Raw genomic sequence first — 6,472 nt, forward strand, 5'->3', positions numbered from 1 at the left:
CATTGAAGCAGCGTGGTGGAATATGATCCAATCCTTTTCCTCAATGGGAGAAGAGGCGAATGTTTTGTGCCAATGTTTTGATCTACTTCGACAAAGTTTTCAAATAAATGGTGTTTGACTTGATCTTCTGACACGAAACTGAGATAAGAGTGGTTTTAAGCTGACAAGAGAAATCTGGAGTCTGCAACTATCCCGACTTCCATTTTAATTCGTAAAACGCATTTAATTTTCGTTTCAATGATCACCTTTTTACAACTATAACCTCAAATAAGTAGTCAAAAGTTTGACGATAGAACGTTAATTAGTGTTTTTGAAATACGTTCCGTTTCACGTTACTTTAATTTGTAATTATTGAAAAACCAAATTATGTGGTAGCTTCACTTAATTGGCAAATGACGATTCATAAGTGCTTGTAAAAGCCCACTCGAATAAAGTTTATTTTGATTTGATTTCAAATATACCTTGCACTGGCCCTTCTTTTATATTTTTTTAAAATTTTAATAGCAACATTTTCATTAATATTATATTTGCATTGTGCCTATATAATAATTAATATATTCGGCCGTTCCAATTCTATTTGACATTTGTTGCGAAGTTATAGACATTTGTTATTTTAAAAGTTGGAAGGTGATATACGAGTAGGTACCTTTTTTTATAGAACCAGTGATTGTTCAAATCTGCAAGTTATAAACTCCATCAAGAGGTACGTAAATATAAAAAAAAAATATTATGCTACGTATATAATACCTTAGGTACTTAGTAATTGTAAGAGCCGTTAGTTTATACTTTGTAATAAATATTGTGAACGGCTAAAAAAATACCAATGCAGTGTATATTGTTTTTAATATAAAAGATTTTGAGTTCAACTGCAAGCAACCTGACCAAGTATTGTTAATTGAATTCTCCTTACAAATTTACAGTAACATAGGTACTTACTTATATATATATTCAAAACAACTATATGTAGGTAAAATGAATTTGCTTACATCTATATTTAACTTATTATAATTTCCTGTTTATAAAGTTTAATTTGTAGCTTATTTCGCGTTAATTATTTAATAATAACTAGTTCTTGGACGCGGCTTCGCTCGCCTTGTAGGTGATTGGTTGTCATGTGATAGGTACGTGAAAGAAGTAGCATATGTCCTTCCTTGTACTTCAAGTTTGCTTCATACCAAATTTCATCAAATTCACTCCATTGGTTTGGTTGCGAAAGAGCGACAGACAGTTACTTTCACATCTATATTATTAGTAGGTATAGATTGTGCGTTAACATGGATGTGTTTGTTCATTTAAACAATCATACAGATTCATTTTATGGATAACATCCAGATATTTGTTCTCAGAATTGTATAATAAGTAAAAAACAAGCAAATTCATGATATGTTTAAACAAAATGTTTATGTAATATTGATGATAATTAATGATTATGGTATTTCAATAAATTATAATACTAATCAAATCTAAATATATTTAGATATATCTAGACTATTACAGTTCTAATATTAAAATATAATTATAATGATTCTGTGATCATGATTATTTTGTATGCTTATTTATCTTTTTATGAAAAATATTGTGTTATTACAGTTCCTAAGAAGAAATACAAACCTAGATACTACTCAACTACATACAAGCTGCATTCTCCAGTGAGACGCTGCATCTGTAACTCCAACTTCAGGAACCTCGGTGAAAATGTAGTTGAACAAAATTAAATAGAATAATTACTGAAATAATTTGTGTTTTGATTTTCCTAAAATACAATTACATGTATTACATACATTTACTTTTTTATTTATTTTAAACAATAAAGAGTTAAGAGTTTCAGTTGACTGTTAGTTATAGTATATAGTAATAGTTATATAGTGCAGAACACAGTTTCTGCCAAATGAGGTATCTCTGAGAAACAGACCTTCTGTAAGTTTCCAGTAACTAAGTGATTCCTTAAGATTTAATATTGTATTCTTTCAACACAATTAATCATAATATGGTATCAGAGGCTTCCAAGTCTGTCACATTTATTGTATAATTAAGTATTAATTTCTGTTTAAATTAAAAAAAAATTAAATAGTCTAATTGAAGTTGCTGAAACTGGACTATACCCAATAATCCAAAACTATACTAACAATAACATAGTACTATTAAGCAATGAGTTTTTAAGTTTACTATTTATTATAGTGGGCAAAACAAACCACCTTCGTTGAGTCATAATATGAATTGATATTTCTTATAAAACAATTCATTAAATTACTCATTTAAAATTCAATTTAATTTTCTAAAACCATACCTAGTCTAGTCACAGGAAATATTAGATACTTGGTAAAGAGACAAATGCACTTTTTATTATATTAATTGTTTGAATACAATAAATAGGTTATAAAATGTATACCGAGATGTAGATTGCAGTGCATGGTAACTTTTTTCTTGGTTGTCTGCACCAAATTATTGTTAACAGCGTAGCTGCTCCAAATATAGCATGGATACACTGATAGCTTAAAAAATATGTTGGTTTTATGTTAAAATGATTAATTTAAGGAATGATAGTTAACTCATAATACTATATGGACTCCAGCATGTCTATGAGGCGTTCTCAACTGCCTCCAATGATATATCAAAAGTAATTAAGTGATTTATAGGTTTTGAAAATACCCATTCAATCACTATACATATTACACTTATAAGTATCTTCTGTTTAATATTTTGTTTATAGTTTAAGCAATTTAATTCTAATTATGATAATACTTAAATTATATTTCTTACATAACTAACATATAGCACATATGAGTGAAATAGATTTAAAAAATACATTAATTTATAATACTTAAAACAATTGACTATCAAATCAAAAATAGTTCTGCCTTCGAATTTAATGTATAGTATGTATAAATGAATGACCAAATCATAGATATTGCAGTAACGACTTACTCAGTTATGCTAACGCGTCGAAAATAAACCACAGTGAACACATTTTAACTAATTACAAATCGCGCCAATGCCCAATATCGAGCTTACAGTCCACGCTCAAGAAGAAAACTTAATGGCGGTTTTAAATGTTTGAATTCAGTTCGGCGCGCTTTTGTTTTTTTTATTTTATATTTTTTTGTTCCAGCCAGTTGTACGGATAAAGGAATCTCTAAAATGTAAATTGTCTAATTGTTTTCATTGTTATTATTATAAATAACGTGTTAGCGTGTCATTTAAAAATAAATTATAATATTAGGCTCACCTGTTTTTGTATCATATTTATAAATATATTTAAAATAAATTAATATTTATTATTCATTTCTTTAACGCGAGTTAACACAAATACTTATTAACTTTTTCCTAAGGCGATTTTTACGAGTAATTGTCAGTTTAAAATACGGCTTAAAATTTAATTTCACCGCAGAGTTACACTTCGTGGTTTATAAATATAATGAAAGCCCGCCTGCTGTTGTAGCCAGTCTTCAGCCATAATATTGCTTTCGATGTTATTAAAACACCAGTACACAAAATATTATTTTGTTACTTTTATAAATCTTATAATCCTGTTGTTAAAAAACATTTGTTTGTCATGTTTTTTTAAATGTACTTATATAATTTTAACTGAAATAATAATAGTTAGAACTGCTATATTTTTATATACGTATCGAATTTGAATTATTTGAAATTGAAATAACATTTATTAGTATTATTAAATACGCCAGTGGAAGAAAGTATAGTATTTATTTATTGTTGGTTTAATTTTTATATTATTGCCCTAAAGTTTACAAATCGAATTTTACAATATTTTTTTGAATTGTCGTTCCATGCGCGACTCTCTTGTTTTTTTTTAAATAATCCGTTTGCACCGGAAAACATCATGTATTATTTTATACAGCCATACCAGACGTTCTAAAAAACAGAAAACAGTTTCCAGAAAAACGTGTTCCGCGCCGGGGACCGTTTATTTTAGTTTATTTTTACATTTCGTTAAAAGTAAAAAGGACAGCTTGATAAAAACAATAAGTAAAAGGGATAACTAGATGTTTTAATTACGCAAAACGTATTACTACCGAATTGTGATGTATTAATACGTAAAACGACTAAAGGCAAACGTCCCAATTAGGACGTTTTCTAGTCTTCACTTTTTGCGCATTAATAACATATCTTTTTTTTTTTTTTTTTTTTAATCTTATTTTTTTTAAGGAGTTTGGTCACATAGTGATCATGTCACTCCTGTAGGAGCTAAAATTATTACTATACAAGCTATATAATTACTTTTCTACGCTTTAAACCTATTATTACAAGTTTGTACAGCATTCTTGCTTTTTCAGTCCCCGGAAAGGCAAGAATACTGTTCCAAACCCCTACATTTAGAGGATTTACATCATAATTGTGTGCAAAAAAATCAAGGCGTTCAGCCTCGTTCCGAACGCACTCCGCCATTATATGAATAGTATCCTCAACTACATTGCATTCAGTGCAGGCAGGTGATGAGACTTTGCCCATCATTGCTGCAAAACTGTTAAGCGGTATATGGCCGGAACGAAGCCTAAAAGCTGTAATCACTTCGTTTCTACTCATATTGGCAAAGACAAACCATGGTTTTTGGCACAAACTTGGCTGTATAGTTTTATACCAGATTCCTTTAGTTAGTGACCTTTCATCAAAGTGCTCACTCCAAAGTTGTATAACATTAGATTTAATAATATATAACAGTTCTGAATAAATTGGAAGGCAACTGAACGGAATACCATCCCCTGCCGCTTCTTTAGCTAATTTATCGACGGTTTCATTTTCTGTTATGCCAACATGAGAGGGTATCCATTGCAAGACTACTTTCTTATCACTCTTAAGCAATTTTATAATACATTTAATAATGTCGTAAGCAATGGGTACTCCACGAAAACCAGGATTAGTGCATCGGGATAGATGCTGAAGTGCACTCTTTGAGTCTGTAAAAATAACAAAATTACGATGATTTATATGATTTATATAAGATATAGCTTCTAGAATTGCTATTAATTCCGCATGCATAATTGATATTTTGGCTTCTATTTTGAGTTTAACAAAATTTGCATTTTGTGGGTCAAAGAATGCAGCTCCCGCATCCTCCCGACTTTTTGATGCATCCGTAAAAAGATAATAGTCGTGTGGAAATCTTAGTTTTATAAAATCATTACATATTCTTTTGAGGATTTGTGGTTTGTACAGTTTTTTAGCTTCCAATACTGTGTCTAAATTAGTACTAATTGAAAAGGATAAATCCACACTGCTCATCCAGGTGTCCAAATCGAACATCTCTTGGTTATCACTAGTTTTTATAGGTATTTGCTTTAGCGACTCGTGAACTAATACTAACAGAGGCTTTTTCTTTTTTCTAAAATAAGCGTTCTGATAGGCTAATTTTAAGTCCTCTATTATAGAAGTAATCTCACAAAAAGAATATGACTTACATTTTAACAAAAACTTTCCTGCCAAATAATGCCTCCGCATTGATAGTGGCTCAATGTGCATCTCAGATTCCATCACATGGACTGCTGTGCTTTTAATAAAACCACCAATAATTCGTAAACAGTGATTTTGAATAACATCAATTTTTTTTAAATGAGTCTGAGCGCTATTGTCATATAGAAAACTGCCGTAATCTATTTTACTTCTGACAAGAGATATATACAGGCGTTTTAACTGGCACGGGTGCATGCCCCATCCTGGACCTGACAACATTTTTAAAATCTTTGTAAAGTTAAGTATTTTGTTCTTTAATTCATTTAAATGTTTAGACCATCTTAATGATCTATCTAACCACAATCCTAAATATTTGAAATGTTCAACTATCTCCAAAGATACTCCATTTAGCTTTAAATCAATAGAATCTTGCCTAAAATTATTTTTAAAAATCATAACTTTGCTTTTAGAGTTTGATATATTTAGACCCATTTTTGACAGAATTAAAGATAAGAGGTTAAGTGCCACCTGTAGGTTGTCGACAGATTGGTTGATGAAGTCGCAAGTAGAATAAAGTACGAAGTCATCCGCGTATTGTGAAATATATACATTAGTTATGCTTTTATATATATTTGCTGTTACAACATTAAATAATAATGGCGATAACGGATCTCCTTGAGCTAGTCCACGACTTGTGCATCTAACAATTTCAAAGGTTTCCATACGTATTGTTAAACACCTATCCGATAGAAAGTTTTCTAAATATTTGCAAATTCTTGATCCAACTCCTAATACATCTAACGTGCTTAGTAAATAATTTATATCAACGTTATTATATGCATTATCTATATCTACGAAGCAACATACTGTGCTCCGTTTATTGGCGAAACCTAATTGAATCCTGGAAACTAAGGTTGACAGGTTGTGCTGAGTGGAATGGCTTTTTCTAAAACCTGTAATAAACTCCGGCAGAACGTGATTTTTTTCAATAAACCATTCTATTCTATTTAATAGAATGTTATGGAAAACCTTGCACAAGCACGAAATCATTGAAATTGGTCGA

The 6,472-nt window shown here is 30.2% G+C and overlaps 1 long non-coding RNA gene across 1 annotated transcript; it reads left to right on the top strand.

Annotated features, from left to right (window-relative positions):
• The first annotated feature begins 567 nt into the window (after positions 1-567).
• Positions 568-1,736, top strand: LOC124542162. The gene is made up of 2 exons (XR_006967308.1): positions 568-703; positions 1,591-1,736. It is a non-coding gene; the product is annotated as an uncharacterized LOC124542162 (long non-coding RNA).
• The last annotated feature ends 4,736 nt before the right edge of the window (positions 1,737-6,472 follow it).

The sequence above is a fragment of the Vanessa cardui genome, chromosome 30 (genome assembly GCF_905220365.1).
Source record: "Vanessa cardui chromosome 30, ilVanCard2.1, whole genome shotgun sequence".
Classification (NCBI taxonomy): Eukaryota; Metazoa; Arthropoda; class Insecta; order Lepidoptera; family Nymphalidae; genus Vanessa; species Vanessa cardui.